We start from the raw sequence: 15,602 nt of genomic DNA on the forward strand, positions 1-15,602 counted from the left end.
TGTGTGACATTTGGCCTAGGATCACCTCTCATAAGCTGGTACAGATTTTTCTAAGCATGAAGATGGCTGTCAGATAAGGATAATAACTCCAGCTTAGGTTACCAGGGTGCTTATTCCAACAGAAAGAGATACACATTTTCCCTAATCATTATCTGGCACCGGATGGTAAGCAAATTCGCCCTCCCTCCCCAGAGTTGTAGGCTGCACCAGCTGTGAGTCATCAGACACCAATGTAGTCTTAATTTGACTGGCTCTGGAGGTAGTGGGTACACCTCAAATTAGACATGTGGTGGGCGTTTAACCACAATATCACCAATTCCCATTCTGACATCTGACAGCCATTAATAATTAACTTTGTGTCAGTGGTCAAACCTTCCCACCCTGTTGGACCAGTCTCCGGCTGTAATTGCTACTGGAGACTTTCAATTGCACTGGAGACAAACCATAGCAGAAGACCAGGAAGCTACAGGAGCCTGCGTGCTCTAAGCTGCCCATCTTTCAATGGGGCTAGAGGGCCGCCCAGCAGCTCCCATGCACCTACATGCGAAGCTGGGAGAGGGTCCCTGGGTAAGAGGGAAGGTTGTGTCTGAGGCTTAACGGGAGGCTTTTGCGATGGTCTTGCAGAAAGTCATTGCCTTGCTCTTCCTTTGGTGATGCCTCTCCCTAGATGCCGTCTCCTTCAACATTTACCCACAGACTGTGGGTTCAGAGACAGAGGTCTCCTAGGGAACAACTGGAGAGCTCTGAAAATTGAAGGGCAATAGAACTCTAGCCCATCATCTCTGGGAAAGAATGATGTCGTCTTTAAGCTTTGAAGCTTATGGATGGCAGTCAACTCCTTTCACTCAGCCAAGCTATGGCTGAGAGAACTGGGCCTCTCTCTCTTGGGCAAAAATGATGGTATCAACTGATGACTGTCCACAAAGATGGTTATTTTAGTTAGTAAATGATGTCTTCTTGATGGTGGGCACTACACGCTGAAACACTTACTCAGGAGACAGAGAGCCATAACTTTTATTTTTAAAAATCATTTTTAAATTTATTTTATTTTGTGTGTATGAATATTTTGTCTGCATATATGTCTGTGCACCAGGTGTGTGCCTATTGCATTCTCAGGAACTGGGTCACAGATGATTGTGGGTCACTTTTTGGGCACTGGGAACCTGCAAGAGCACCATGTTCTCTTAGTTGCTGAGCCATGCCTCCAGCCCCGAGTTACATGTCTCTCTGTTTTCGTTTTGTTGTTATTGTTGTTGTTGATGTTATTGAAACCAGGGTCTCCTGCAGTTTATGCCTCAAGCCTGCTGTACAGCAGAAGACTGTCTTGATGTCGGAATCTTCTGTCTAGCTCCCCGGTGCTGGGATTATGTGTACACCGTGATACCTGGTCTCAAGTACATTTAGAATCAAGTCCTATGTACTGCAAATAGTAACGAAAATGAGGCAGATGTGGTGGGGCACGCCTTGGGAGGCATAGGCAGAAGGATCTCCATGAAGAGAGACTCTGTCTGAAAACAAAACAAAACAGAACAGAACAAAAAAAACACCCCAAAATGACTTCTGCTTTTGTATTATGGACAAAGTGCTAAGCAAGTGAAGGATCTGGAGCTGGGTGTCTATTGCCACTCGGTGACATCACCTTGTGCTGTCACACACAGCCGATGCAGTCATCATAAAGGCTTTTTCTCTTTTTAGTAGTCTGGGTCCCTAAAAATTCGTACTAATACATCATTATTGGAGGTTCTATGAAGCATTAAATTTGTACTTCTTCTTTAAGATTCTAAAATTCAAACTGGATTTATCCGGATTGGGCTGCTGTCTTCAGGTTTCTGGATTCTGGGAAGCTCAATTGCAGGCCTGAGGCTGGCATGAAGTAGTGAACAATTAACAAGGCCGTCAGCCTCAGCATGGAGTCTCTCAATCCAGCATTTACACAGAACCCAGTAGAGACGGTGCCGATGCTGGGGACAGATCAACCCAGCTAAGACCCAATGAATATTCTTCTTCACAGAAAAGGAACACGCTCTTCCAAAGCCTCGGCCTCAAGGAAGAACTAACATCAAACAGTCTCAGAAGAACCAGGAGATTAAAGACCAAAGCTACTCAGTTTCCTGCTTGTGACTAACTAATCTCCTTAGAGATGGAAGATGTTGGAGGGGTGTCACTGAGCCAGGAAAGCTGGCCAGACCATAATAAGTGGCAGCCGCCATAGGGTAGAGGAGTTCAGAGGCAGGGTCAGAGGAACTGAGCCACTGCTTCCCCTGGATCTTCTCACTGTGGCCCGGAGGTCCATACATCTTCCTTCTTCCCAGCCGAGCTGGCCATCTACCCCACAGCCCTCCACTGCTCAGAAAACTGGGGGACAGCCTCTGACCCAAGGGGGAGCCCAGGAACAGAGTCTGGCAGAGGAAGAAGCCAGCACCCATCTCTAGGCTTCCTGTGGCCACTTCCCAAAGATTCTCCTGATCAGTAGTGGTGGCCCAAGGCAGCTGGCACACGGATGCTCTCTGATATCTGACTGTTTCCTCAAAATGCTCACTCTGGAGCAAAATGTAAATTACTGCACTCAATTTTGTCTAATAGATTCTGTATTGATCTATGTAATGAAAAATATGTTGATGAATTATAAAAGTAAATACATCATCAAAATCTAAGGAATTTTATTCCACAATGACAAGTATATTTAATATTCATCTCTTCTCCATTCTATAATTAAGTTCTATTTAAGGCCATAATCTGTTACTTCTCTTAGAACAGTAAATGAGTAACTTGGACAACAACAGGGCAGAGATTTCCTCCAAACAGCACGAGGCCAGGTCTGTTCAGCCCATGTCTGCTCGATAGCAAAAGGATGAAGAAATAAACGAATGGGCAGATGAAAGGTGAAAGAAAGGCTTAGCTAAAAGAATTCCAAAGCAGGACCTGGTCCATTTCTTCCTAACGTGTTAACTTAGATGACTTTCCACACTCGAAGGTGTCACTAAATGACAGTCAGAACTGTTGTCAAAGTGAAGGGAAACACCTGATTCCAGCTCTCTAAAAAGTAAACTCGCGTGACCCGGCTGCATGTTCTCGCCCCGTGCACTTGACTCCTGAGCCCTGGGAAGCCGGCTCTGATGAAAAGGTGTGACCCATCCTGGGGAGCCACAGACCCCATGCCACTGCAGGGACATGGTTTCTCTAGGCAACCAAACTCACAAAGAACCCAGAGGGGCGGATTCCATTGCTTCCATTGCGCAGGTCGATTGGGAAATCGGAAATTCTCCAAAAATCCAAAAGTCTGAGCCCTGACATGGTGCCACAAGGAGATTCTTCACTAGCCCTCATGTGACAGATCACAAACACAGGCACGGCATGCCAACAACGAAATCTAAAGCACTTTCAGCTCGTGTCTGTGAATCACAGGAGACACAGTGAATCTTCTGTTTGTATTTCCTGTCAATCCCCAACATAGCCTGTTAATACGCGTACAAATATTCCCAAATCTGAAAACCCAAACCCACCAGTTCTAGGCAGAGATGACTGAGGGCCTCTCTTGACAATATTGTGTCTGAAAAGATTTCTTTGTTGACACATATATCCTGCATGCATATACGCACATACATACCCCATACACTACCTGTGCACAGACACATGCACCCTGCATGCATATATGCACATACATACCCCATACACTACCTGTGCACAGACACATACACCCTGCATGCACATATGCACACACATACCCCATACACTACCTGTGCACAGACACATGCACCCTGCATGCATATATGCACATACATACCCCATACACTACCTGTGCACAGACACATACACCCTGCATGCACATATGCACACACATACCCCCATACACTACCTGTGCACAGACACATGCACCCTGCATGCGCATGCGCACACACATACCCCCATACACTACCTGTGCACAGACACACTCACTCTGTGTGTGGCCAGGGAGGTGCCTGTTTGCTTTTGTTTTCATGGACTCACTTCTACTATGAAACTCTGCCTTGCGTTTACTTGGTTTTTATTGAAACTTGGGCTGGGGAAACGAGCTCAGTGGTAGAACGTCTACCTACTATGTTCAAGGTCCCAAGTTTGATCCTGAACTGAAACAAAGGTGCTGGTTAACATTACATTACATTACATAACATTACATTTAAAGTTTAGATTTGCTGTGCTCAAGAGACCGAAAAGCAAGAAAAAAAAATGTCTCTAACACAGTGGTTCTCTATCTGTGGGTCTCAACCCACTAAGGGTCACAGGGGGCACCTAAGATCATAGGAAAACACAGATATTTACATTACAATTCATAACACTGGGAAAATTGCGATTTTGAAGTAGCAAGAAAAACAATTTTATGGTTGGGAGTCACCGCACCACAAGGCTCGCAGCGTTGTGAGACGTACCCCTCTAATACTTAAGCCCCTGTGAGAGAACGCTGTTGACCTCGTTGGACACACTGAGCCAGAGTGGGGCATCAGGAGTGGAGAGAGAGGGACCCTGTGCCAGGCTGGATGGGGATCATTCGAGCTCATCATCAGCCAGAAGGTTCTGCATGTCTGTGTTTCTTGGTCTCTCTCTCTCTCTCTCTCTCTCTCTCTCTCTCTCTCTCTCTCTTCATCTTGACACAAGCTGGTTACTTGAGAAAAGGAACTTCAACTGAGAAAATTCCTTCCTCCATCATGCAATGTAGGCGGGGCATTTTCTTGAGTAATGGTTGATGTGGAAGGCCCAGTTCAACTCGGAGGCAGTGCCTCCCCCGAGCAGGTGGTCCCGGCTAATGTAAGAAGGCAGGAGGAGGAAGCTATAGGAGTCAGCCATGGCAGTGCTCCTCCATGGTCTCTGCCTCAGTTGCTGCCTGTAGGTTCCTGCCCTGCATGAGTTCCTGCTTTGGCTTTTCTTGATGGACTGTGCCCTATGAGCCAAATACTCGTGTCCTCCCCAAGTTGCTTTAGGTCGTGATGCTTATCACAGCAGCAGAAGCTAATTAAATAGCTGTGACTCCATAACTCGGATTCTGTGCTCTATTCTGTCTACATAAGAAGTGGTTCACTTTAATTCTAATACTTGTTGTTTAGAAATTCAAAGGCTTCCACTAGTATAAGTCACAGCACAATTGATATCTGATCATGTAAGCATAGGGTTAAAATATTCTCTTAAAGTAATACACGCACGGGTTTCTCTGTGTGCACACGTGTGTGTTACTATGTCTGTATGTGTTTCTTCAGGCTTCATCTTTGTTTTTGTTTGCTTGTTTTTGTTTACTTGCTTGCTTTTGAAGACAGGGTTTCTCTGTGTAGATCTGGCTGTCCTGGACCAAGCTGTAGGCCAAGCTGGCCTACAACTCAGAGATCTGTCTGCCTCTGCCTCCCAAGTGCTGGGTTTAAAGGTATGGGCCACCACCGCACAGTGGTTCTTTTCTTCTGTCTGCTTGTTTGTTTGCTGTGTCTTATTCTGTTGATTTTTTCTTTTAATCTTAGTGTACTTTATTATTCTTAAATGCCTTTTTGAATTCTCATGAGAGAGAGAAAAGATGTGGATTTAGGTGGGTGTGAAAGAGAAGATCTGGGAGAAGTTGGGGGAGGGGAACTGTAATCAGAATATACTTTATGAAGAAAAATCTATTCTTAAATTAAAAAAGAAGTAAATAACACACGTTCTAGGGCTGAGGGTGTAGGCCAGTTGGTAGAGAGCTTGCCGGATGTGGACACCCCCTAGGTTTGATCCCCAGTGCTGCATAAATTAGGCATGGTTGTGTGTACCTGAAATCTCAGCAGGAGGACACTGGAGGCAGGAGAATCAGGAGTTTCAGCTCACTTTTGCCTTCCAGTTATACTTTGTTGCAATGATCAACACCCAGACCAAAAGCAACTTAGGGGAGAAAGGGTTTGTTTCGGGTCACAGTTTATCATCAAGGGAAGTCAGGGCAGGAACTTGAGGCAGAAGCTGTAACTTTAATTTTTTACAAAACCTATTTTTAATGATGGTTCTTCAATGCTTTAACCTCCCTTCTAGCCCACCACCCACCAGAGGTAGTGGAAAAGAAAGGATACGGAGGAAGTGGACCGGTTTAGAAATGGTTCTCCAGAGCAAATCTCATCTGCATTGTCAGGAATCAGCAGCTCAGTTCACAGGTCATCAGTAGCAGGTTGATCTATTCAGAAATACTTCACAGGTACACCAGCAGACCAGTTCAGTGGTGTGGGGATAGCAGCAGCAGTGGCACAACCTAGGAGGGACAGCCAGGCCTCAGCCCAATCAGGACAGCCAGGCCTCAGCCCAATCGGCACAAGTCAGCAAGAGGGCCAGGGCCAATAGGGTGTTGTTTCCCTGATTTCTTTCTCAGCCCATGTATCGTTTGTAAGGGAAAATTTCGGCTGTGCCTCTCTCAGCAAAGAGCAGGGAAGATGTGAAACCAACAAGCAGTGCACAGCTAACTGTATAGGCTAGCCAGCAAGGTCTTCTCACGGTCCGTGGAGTCTTATTTATACTCCCTCCAAATACGTGAGTTTGACTTAGCAAAACTCAATTAGCCCAAGTCCATGGCAGTGGCAAGAAGCCAGCACACCACAGAAAGGTTTTCAGTGTGTTAGGAGTCCCAACAAATGCAGCTCAACTATGCAAGGTAAGGTGGATCAATAGAGGTGTGTCGTTAGCGAAGAATCCTTCATCGTGTGTCCTTTCACACGCTTGCTTTAACAGAACATCCTTTCACCTTTGTCGTCATCAGCGAAATGTTCTTCCATGTGTTTGCTTTAGCAAAACATCATATTTAGCAAAATATTCCTTTACATGTTTGCCTCAGCAAAACACCATCCAAACACAACTGACTTTCCAAAGAACCCTTAAGTTCCACTTCAAGAGCCGTACAGGAAGACTGCTTACTAGCTCATTTGAAGTCTCATGCTTTCTTATACATCCCGGGACGACTTGTGCACAGTAGGGTGAATCCTTTTACCTAAGTTAGCAAGAAGGACAATTCAAGTCTCAGTTTTAACACTAGGCTATTAAGTTCACAGTTAAAACATGTTGCAACATGTGTTGCAACATGTGTAACTCAAGGCTAGTCTAGGTGATACATAAGTTTCCTCCAAGATTGAAATATTTAGTGCTGTAGGAAACTCCTTAAATAGGAAGGTAAACAACTACAACAGAGCTCCAGAAAGCCCCCAAAGCTGACCAGATTCACTAGAGCAAGCAATGAAAGCTGAGAGTCCCCCTCAGGTGAGGAAGTCAAAGCACAAAGAAGACTCTCATAAAAGTCAAACTGCAAAGAACGATCTTGAAGATCTGGAAGATACAGAAACCAATCCAAGTGCCTAGAAGAATTTACACCAACTGAGACATTGGGGAAAAAAAATACTCTCCAATATGCTAAGCTGCCTGCAGGCTGAAAACTGCAATGGATGGCCAGTTTTGTGAGCCATCACCCATGCTGTGGTGGCCGTTGATGCAGCTCCCTTCAGTCATTTCTGCTCCTATAACCAACCCCTTGCCCATATCCCTGTAAGTAACCCCTCCCAAAAAAACCTTCATGATCCACCAAGTTGGACTTTGGTAGTATCTGTACTTCGGTCTGTTTTGGGTTTCCTGTTCGGGGTGGATAGACGCATATCTGCATCTCCCGAGGAGTTTTATCAAACAACACTGGGCTATGAGAGACCTCATTTCAAAACGCAAAACAAACACTACTCTTTATCAACTATCAGTGAGGTGCACATCTTGGCTAAATAGGTGACATCACTGAACTGATCCTTTCTGGAAGGACAGTAGAGCAACAACTCTCTGTCTGTCAGAGCTTCTTTAGAAGCTTGGTGGCCCTAGGACCTTGTGATCTCAAATAAGTCATTCCCTACTCCATATCAATCTTAGTCACTGTTCTATTGCTGTGACAAGACACCATGACCAAGGCAACTCCTATAAATGAAAGTATTTAATTGGGGCTTGCAATCTCAGAGGCTTAGTCCATTTTCTACATGGCTGGAAGAATGGTAGCACTCAGGCAGACACAGTGCTGGAGAAATAACTGAGAGTTCGCCATCCTGATCCTTGGGTCACAGGAAGAGAAAGTTACTAGGTTACTAAGCCCACCCCCAGAGACGCACTTCTATCAACAAGCCCACGCTTCTTAATCCTTATCAACTAGTGCCGCTTCCTGGCAACCAGATGTATGAGCCTATGAGGGCCATTCCTACTCAAACTCCCACAGCATCTTAGTCTCTCCCTCAATAAAATGGAGGCAATGTCGTATGTATGCTTGTCAGAGTCAAATGGCACATATATGGAAAGCATAGAGATCAGTGGTGGAACCAGGAAGCATTAACTATAATTATTGTCTTATACTGTGTGCACTATAAAGGCTTTGACAAAAATCAACTCCTGCATGAATATACGATACTACTAATGACCATGTTCTTGACGTGGGACATTCTGTGTGAAGGGACTGCAATTCTGAATTTTAAAACAATTGTGTGGGGGGCTGAGCAGTTCAGTAGGTCAGTAGTACATGTGCAATACTGCCACCCATGTACTTTAAGCCATTTTAAAAGACACAGTAATAGAGGGACTGGCAGATGTTTTAACAAAACAGAATAGTTCAGAAATGGACCTATACACATAGACAGCTAAAGTAAGATGCCAATACATTTTAAATTTACTCCTTCTTTGAGAATTTCGTGTGTGTGTGTGTGTGTGTCTATGTATATGTGTGTTTGTGTGTGTGTCTATGTGTGTGTGTGCATGTGCATGCATGTGTGTGTGTGTGTGTGTGTGTGTGTGAGAGAGAGAGAGAGAGAGAGAGAGAGAGAGAGAGAGAGAGAGAGAGAGAGAGAGAACACTCGACAAGAGTGTGTCCTACTCCTTCTGGACCCCTCCTCCTCACATTCTTTCCAACTTCCTGCCCTTTCATTTTCTTTTAATATCCCACTGGGTCTAATTGGACTCAGTCTCATATAAGCATGGTTGTCGTCCCATCCACAGAAACATGGCCAACCTACCAAGGGTCGAGCCCCTGAAGCAAACTGACCTGTCTCTCCCTGAGCATCCATCAGCAGCAGTAGTAACTCCTCAGCCAGGGGCAGGACCTTGGGCGCTCCTCTCCAGTCGTGGAATGTTGACTGCTTTGATCTTGGGCAGGCTGCCACAGCTATTGTGAGTTCATAAGTACAAGGGTGCTGTTATGGCTAGAAAGCATGGCTTCACAGCAGTCCTCCCGGCCCATGTCTCTTCCTTCGCTTCCTCAGTGTTCTCTGAGCCTAGGAATGGGGGAAAGTATGATATAAATGTTCCATTTAGGAGTGAGCACCCCATGGCCCCTTATTCTCTGCACTGTGACCAGTCATGGGTCTGTAGTTCCATCCGTCCTTATAACAAGAAATTTCTCTGACGAAAGACGAGAGCAGTAATCTATGAGTCTAAGGATAAGAATTTAGAAGGCAGTTTGTGTTTATCCAGCAAACTAATCATAACAGGTTCTCCCCTGCTATGATTCGGGAGGTCTAGGGCTTCCCCTGCTATGGTGTTTTGGGCAGGTTTGCAGAACACTTTAATCCCTGTTCCACTTCATTCACAAATATTAAGATTGGTCATAAACCTAAACATGAAACTAAACTCAGTAAAGCATCTTGAAGGAAGTGTTGATTTTTGCACTTAAGATCTATGGTGGTAAGCCATCCCTGTCAACTTGACTGAGTTTAGAATCACCTAGGACACACATCTCTGTGCTTCTCTGTGAGGGCTTTCCCACAGAATTTTGACCGAGAGGGAACACGGGTGGTACCATTCAATGGGTTTGGGCAGAAAGGCGGATTGAGTTCTGGTGTCTTAGTTGCCTGTCTTGTTGCTGCAACAAGACACCGGAGAAAAGCAGCCCAAGGGTGGCTTTTCTAGGCTCACCTAACCAGTCCATCAGGAGAGGGCGGCCCCCACAGCAGGAGCACGTGACTGCTAGCCACAGAAGCAGGGAGCAGGAGTACGCTCAGCTAGCTTCCTTCTTAGTATGTTCCTGGGACCTCAGCCCAGGAAATGTCAGTGCCCACAGTTAAGATGTATTTTCCCACCTTAGTTGACCTAATCTAGAGAACATGCTCTGAAACAAACCCAGCGATTTACACCTTCTTTGATTCTAGATCCTGTCAACTTGACAGTCAGTATGAGTGATGACTACAGGTGTTCCTCTCATGCTATGAGTCCACGACGAGCAGTTAAGGGAGGAGCCCTCTGAAATGCTGAACTAAACTCATCCTCTCTTAAGTTGACTGAGTAATGAACAAGGAATTTATATCTTTACTATCTTTACGAAGTAGACAAATGTTTTTAGACTAGATGAGAAAAGAAAAAAAAAGCCACCCTTCAAATTACCCATTCTCAACCAGAGTATATCAGAAGTTAAAATTTTCTGTTCTCTAAAAGCCACTAGTGAGAAAATGGTCAAGTCACAGAATGGGAAAAAAGGTTGCATATGTGACATCTGACAAAAGAATTCTCTTCACAACAAGCAGTGAGCTTTAACTAAAAGGTGGAAATGTGATGTTATAAAGGATAAGAAATTTAAATGGAATCTGCCCAAAAGAAGAGATTTGATTGGGTAACAAATGCATGTAAAACTGGAAGACAGCAATAGTCATTGGGAAGAATGCAAACTCAAGCCAAATCAATTCAAATCTGAGAATGATTAAAACAAACAAAATACTGTCAACAGTGTATGTTGTTGAGGAAGTAAGACACATAAAGCCCTCACACACTGTCATTCAGAATGCTGTGGACATGTTGGAGAAGTATTTGGACTTTTTAAAATGATATTAAATGTCTTCGCTATAATAATTTCACCTTGGATGTTTATCCAACAAAAATGAAAAGATATATTTTCCAAATGAGCCTTGTGGTTGGCACATCTCAGTCACCCCAAGTGCTATCGATAGAGAACCCACAAGATAGACTGATGCATTTGTACCATGGCGTGTTCTTCTCAAAAGAACATCCCGATAAAGGGAGGAAGCTACATGCAAAAGGAGGAAGCATTCTGTGTGCTTCCAAAGACTGCATGCTGTGTACTTCCAAAGGCTACATGTGTGTACTTCCATAGGCTGCATGTGTGTGCTTCCATAGGCTGCATGTGTGTGCTTCCATAGGCTGCATGTGTGTGCTTCCATAGACTGCATGCTGTGTGCTTCCATAGGCTGCATGTGTGTGCTTCCATAGACTGCATGTGTGTGCTTCCATAGACTGCATGTATGTGCTTCCATAGGCTGCATGTGTGTGCTTCCATAGGCTGCGTGTGTGTGCTTCCATAGGCTGCATGTGTGCTGCGTGTGTGTACTTCCATAGACTGCATGTGTGTACTTCCATAGGCTGCATGTGTGTGCTTCCAAAGGCTGTCTCTTATACACATCTAGATGTGTGTTTCTATAGGCTGCATGTGTGTACTTCCATAGACTGCATGTGTATGCTTCCATAGACTGCATGTGTGTGCTTCCATAGGCTGCATATGTGTGCTTCCATAGGCTGCATGTGTGTGTACTTCCATAGGCTGCATGTGTGTGCTTCCATAGGCTGCATGTGTGTGCTTCTATAGGCTGCATGTATGTGCTTCTATAGGCTGCATGTGTGTGCTTCTATAGGCTGCATGTGTGTGCTTATATAGGCTGTATGTATGTGTTTCTATAGGCTGTATGTGTGTGCTTCCATGGGCTGTGTGTGTGTGCTTATATTGGCTTCATTTGTGTGCTTCCATAGGCTGCATGTGTGTGCTTCCATAGACTGCATGTGTGTGCTTCCATAGGCTGCATGTGTGTGCTTCCATAGGCTGCATGTGTGTGCTTCCATAGGCTGCATGTGTGTGCTTCCATAGACTGCATGTGTGTGCTTCTATAGGCTGCTTCCATAGTGCATGTGTGTACTTCCATAGGCTGCATGTGTGTGCTTCCAAAGGCTGCGTGTGTGTGCTTCTATAGGCTGCATGTGTGTGCTTCCATAGACTGCATGTGTATGCTTCCATAGACTGCATGTGTGTGCTTCCATAGGCTGCATGTGTGTGCTTCCATAGGCTGCATGTGTGTGTACTTCCATAGGCTGCATGTGTGTGCTTCCATAGGCTGCATGTGTGTGCTTCTATAGGCTGCATGTGTGTATTTCCATTTAGATGAAATCCAAGAAGTCAAATTTATCTGCAATGAGTTCCAAAAATGCATGTTCAAAGGGTGCAAGAGAACTTTCTGAAAAGATGAAACTGTTCTAGAATGTTTGGTATATTATTTGAGATGGTGTGCACACAGCACACATGGTGGTAAAATATACCTGCTTGAGCAATTAAACTGTTCATGCATTCATTTGTGTCAGATACACGCACACACACACACACATGCAGGCACGCTTGCATGCACATGCACACACACACATGCACATACTCCATGACTCAGTCTCTACTCTCATGAACATTTGTGGCAGAGGCAGGAGAAGTAGTTCTGTCAGTCAAGTGCCAGCCTGTCATGCAAGAAGCCCCAGGTTCAGTCCCCAGCTTCACTGGACAAGGTGTGCACTCCTCACATCCAGCACTAGGGAGGTGGAGCTGGGGGATCAAGACTTCAAGGTCATTGTCAGTTACTTAGCAATTTTTCAGTCAACCTGGGATACATAAGACCCTCCCTCTCACACACCCCTGCCCCCCAAAAGAAAAGAGGAATCGGTTTTCAGGAGAATAAAGGACCGAAGGTATTACTCTATTTAGATTCTTAGGTTAATTTACAAGTACAAACAGGCATGGTGCCCACTCACTCCTTCATTCCCAGCACCCTGGGGTAAGAGGAAGGTGGATCTCTGTGAATTTGAGGCCAATTTGGTTTACATGGTGGATTCCAGGCTAGTCAAGGCTACATAATAAGACACTCTCAAAAAAAAACAAAACAAAACAAAACAAAAAGGTTTGAGCTCCAAGTCATGCAAATATCATGCTTCCCTGCAAGCTCGGGCAAGGCTTTGGGCTAAGAACCTCGTTGGCCTTCCTTCTGTCTGTCCTGCTTCAGGGGCTGGCCATGAGCTGGCAGGTGGCTGTGAACAGAGTCAGTCTCCTCTGGCGAGAGCACCTGAGATTAGTAATACCCTCACCCCACCCGACCCCACCCCGCCTCGCCTGTCACCTTCACTGCTTATTGTCCTGCGGTGTGTGTCTTCCACAGCCCAGGGCAGGCTCTCGTCCTGCACAGCCTCCACACTCAACATTCAGTAATGTTTTCATCACTGACCGCAGAGCTGTCACAGTTTGGCTAATAAAATCAGCAGCCCTTCCCAGTGCTCATGCTGATAATTCTGGGACCAGAAAGCAAAAGTCCAAACTACTGTTTCCTTCTCTGTTATGAATTAGCGTTCTGTATTTACATTCCAGGGCAACCATGGCTTTGAACTTGTGATGTCGTAATTGATGGTGACATTGACTGAAACTTAAAAACCCCCACTCAGCAGAGGCCACTTCTGTCTCCCTGGGACAATGAATGGAGGAAAGTGTCCCTGGCAGTTCAGAGCCACTCTGTGGGATTCACTGAAGGAGAGACCAGACAAAACTCCTTTCTTCGGTACATTGTTTTTGTTTCTAAACTGTTTTGTCTGAGTCCTCTTTTCACTTACAGATGGAATATTGTCCACTTCCCTTCTGCCAGCAGAATGGAGCTGGCGATGGGCAGGGTGGTGGGGACTTCAGAAATGCACGGGAGTGGTACACGTATAGGATCCATGTGTAACACTGATACACAGAATGTAGAGGGGGGTCAGCCAAATGGTCCACCGACCCCCCTCATTTGGGATGAGCTGGGTGTTTGGAGAAGACAGCGGTGGTTGCCAAGGGAACAGGCCACTCTCCCAGCACTGCCAACCTGGTTGCTGAGTGCTGCCCCTCAGGGAAAGCTTGTCATTTGCGGGTGACAGGGAAACAGCTCCCAAACACGCAGCACAATTTGGTGTTGACACGGGAGCCATGCGTGCCACTGGGATGGTTTGAAAGAGTGGGCTCTTCCCCTGGGGAGATGAAGCCCTTTCTTCCCATCCTATGATCCTTTGAGAACCGAGTCCTTAGTACTTTCAGTCACTTGACTTTGGGAACATCTACCTCCATCCACTTGTTTCACAGCACAGGCGCAGTATCACCTTATTTCAGGATCCTGGAGGTCCTCTCTGTGTCACCCATGGCAGCTGCTGTCCCCTCGCCAGCTGTGCTCTATCGACTCTTGTAGCACTCAGGGTTTTAACATTGCCAGGGTGTCAGTCTCCTTTGCCTTCCTGCAACCTCAGCTGAAGGGCTGGCTTCCTGGGGAAGTGTTTACACCCCCCTCACTAGACTCCCCTGTGTGTGTCACACCCTGTGTGTGTCCACACAGCATTGCTCTGCATTCCCTTATTAGCTTGCCTGGCTCTGGGCTCCAGAAAGACGGGAATGATGCATCTGCTTAATTGCACACCCAATATAACCTCTGTAGCAGGGAACCCACCACCAACACGCCATACTGCACAATGCCATACTGCACAATGCCATACTGCACAATGCCATACTGCACAATGCCATACTGCACAATGCCATACTGCACAATGCCATACTGCACAATGCCATACTGCACAATGCCATACTGCACAATGCCATACTGCACAATGCCATACTGCACAATGCCATACTGCACAATGCCATACTGCACAATGCCATACTGCACAATGCCATAGTGCACAATGCCATACTGCACAATGCCATACTGCACAATGCCATACTGCACAATGCCATACTGCACAATGCCATACTGCACAATGCCATACTGCACAATGCCATACTGCACAATGCCATAGTGCACAATGCCATACTGCACAATGCCATACACAATGCCATACTGCACAATGCCATACTGCACAATGCCATACTGCACAATGCCATACTGCACAATGCCATACTGCACAATGCCATACTGCACAATGCCATACTGCACAATGCCATACTGCCATACTGCACAATGCCATACTGCACAATGCCATACTGCACAATGCCATACTGCACAATGCCATACTGCACAATGCCATACTGCACAATGCCTGCTAACTGGGTTCAGCCATTCAGAGGACACCACGAAGCTGCTATTATATATTACAGAAGTGGAGAAACCAGCAGTGAGATTGCAGCGCATCGAAGGGAGAAAAGTTATAAACAAAAACAAATAAGCAGTCTTGAGCCAGAGGGTTGGTTTAGTGGACTATAAGACACTTGCCACCAAGCCTGATGGCCTGAATTTGATTCTCACCGGTGGACTGAGAGAACCAGTAAGGGGACCGCGGTGATGGCGATCTGGGTGATTTGTTTGTTCCTTCGCATGAACAAAGAATCAAATAACAGGGGAGACAGAAGACTGCACCACCTCAGAGAGCAGGAAAAGCACAGCTTTACATATCCATGATGGGAGAAGCCTCGGCTAGAGGTCTGTTGAACAGACACTGGTTCGGATATTTTATATGAACCCTGGGTCCTCCAAAGCAGCACCTCCAGATGGGGAGTTAGCGTTCAAAGTATATTTCACACCCAAACCATAAAACAGAGCATATAACAGAAGTTAGAGAAATTAAAGAAGTTCGTTCTGAGG

This window comes from Rattus rattus, chromosome 3 (assembly GCF_011064425.1).
Source record: "Rattus rattus isolate New Zealand chromosome 3, Rrattus_CSIRO_v1, whole genome shotgun sequence".
NCBI classification, from domain to species: domain Eukaryota; kingdom Metazoa; phylum Chordata; class Mammalia; order Rodentia; family Muridae; genus Rattus; species Rattus rattus.